At 46.4% G+C, this 2,075-nt stretch overlaps 1 pseudogene; it reads right to left on the bottom strand.

Annotated features, from left to right (window-relative positions):
• Positions 1–620: 620 nt before the first annotated feature.
• On the bottom strand, positions 621–1,301 carry LOC142458705 (high mobility group protein B3 pseudogene; annotated as a pseudogene).
• Positions 1,302–2,075: the final 774 nt, after the last annotated feature.

Raw genomic sequence — 2,075 nt, 5'->3', positions numbered from 1 at the left:
TGACAGCTCAAAAACAGCTTAGAAACGACCGCCCTAAACAAAAATGTTCTTTAAAAAAAAATTGCAAACACTTCTCATGCCGATTATACCACTAGATACAGAAAAACAAGACAACCTGAAGCTGAATGGATGGCCACTGCAGTGTCAACAGGTCAGCTTCACCATGCATGCCCTGAACTCCAGCCCCTTCTAAGGGCGCCTCCTCCACCCCCCATCCCCAGCCTTGATGCCAGAGGGTGTGTCCTGGCTTTTTTCTTCTTTCTTTCGTTTTGTGTCTTTACAAACAGTAGATATGTACAGTGAAGAACGTGGGAGTCCTGGCCCATCAGCATTCAGTGAACACCACCTCACTACGGAAACTAACCAACAAACACATGGCCCCAACTGTGTCAATGCCTTGTCAGTTCCACAGCAAAGTGCACAGAGTGAGGGGCCCACAAATACCTTTTCTTTTACAAATGCATGGAAACATGTACAATTTTGATACAGTTCCCGGGTGCTCTGGACACCCTGACCCCATCATGTAGACCCTGGACGGGTTCTAGAGCATTTTAAAAGACGACAGTATGATCATGACTCAACTGTGGAATTAAACCTAATCAGGGCAATGAAACCAGTCTTTATTCATCTTCTTCTTCCTCTTCCTCCTCCTCCTCCTCGTCTTCTTCCTCTTCCACCTTTTTCCGGGTAGCTTTGGCAGAACCCTGCATACTATCAAACCTGGCCTTAGATCACAGCCCACGACATCCTTTTCATACTTCTGCTTCAGCTTCACCGCCTTGTGGCTGGAAGGCTGCCTCTCACGGTCCGTCAAGTTATTCCACATCTCACCCAGCCTTTTGGCCACGTCACCGATGGAGGTGCCAGGGTTTGTCGATTTGATCTTGGGCGGAGTTCAGAACAGGAGAGGAAGAATCCTGACGCTGGTCATTTGGGAGCGTGGGGATCCTTCTTGCCGCCCCTAGATGGCCAGTGATCCTTCATGTCCCGGTCACAGTGCACTTTGTCCGCCTTTGCCATCGCATCAGATTTGGATTTCTCCTTCCCAGACATGGTCTTCCACCGTTCAGAACACTTCTTGGAAAATTCGGCAAAATCGACAGGGACCTCCGTGCTTTTCTTCCTGTGTACCTCTCTGCACGTCTGCACCAAAAGGCGTAAGCAGACATCTTGCCCTTTGGTTTCCTGGGATCACCTTTTGCCACCCTGACTGTATTTTCCGGGCTCTGGGCAGCGCAGCACAGGCTTCTTCGTACTGACAAAGCATGCTTTACTGTTTGCAGGGAAGCCCATAGTGACATGGAATTAATAATCCATGGAAGAAATCCTCAAAACTAATGACTGACCAAAGTCAGTCTATGAACAGCCTACCTTTCTTTCCTCAGGGAGCAGATAAGCAGGCAGCAAGCATTGCACACTGGCTCCTAGAGTTTGCCCAGCCACATGGAGCTTCACTAGCTTTCAGGGGCAGCTGGCTGGAGTCCACACCCCTTGTCTGCAGTGTTCTCTTCCTTGTTTCATGCCCGGACTCCTTGACTTATTTTTCTTTTTCCTTCGGAATGTTACTGGCACATGGATTGTTTTCTCAATATCATTTATCATTCAAAACAAAACAAAACTTACTACCATCAAGTCGATGCCAACTCCTAACAAGCCATGATGGCATAGAGGGCAATCCCATGAGCTGCAGACTGCAAGGTGAGAGGTTCAAACCCACCAGGGACTCTGCAGGAGAACCATGAGGTTGTCTACTCCTGTAAAGATTTAAAAGTCAGGAACTGAAAAGGGTCGTTATACTCTGTCCTGGAAGGTCACTATGAGTCATTTATCTTTAGGGTGTGTGTGAGAGAAAGAGAGACAGAGAGAGGGAAAAGAGATGGGTTATTACTAGTTATCTTTCAGATATAATCATGGGTAAAATTGAGGTCTATGTTGGGTGTTTTTGCATTTCACATATTGATAGAGAACCATGCAGAATCTGAGAGTATAAAGTATAGTTCTCTAAACTGGCCTTAGCTTAATTTCATGCAAATATTAACCATTGACACTTGATTAAAAGTCAAAAATCCCAAACA

Source organism: Tenrec ecaudatus, chromosome 10 (genome assembly GCF_050624435.1).
Source record: "Tenrec ecaudatus isolate mTenEca1 chromosome 10, mTenEca1.hap1, whole genome shotgun sequence".
In the NCBI taxonomy this organism is placed as follows: Eukaryota; Metazoa; Chordata; class Mammalia; order Afrosoricida; family Tenrecidae; genus Tenrec; species Tenrec ecaudatus.
This window is presented reverse-complemented; position numbering and strand designations above follow the sequence as displayed.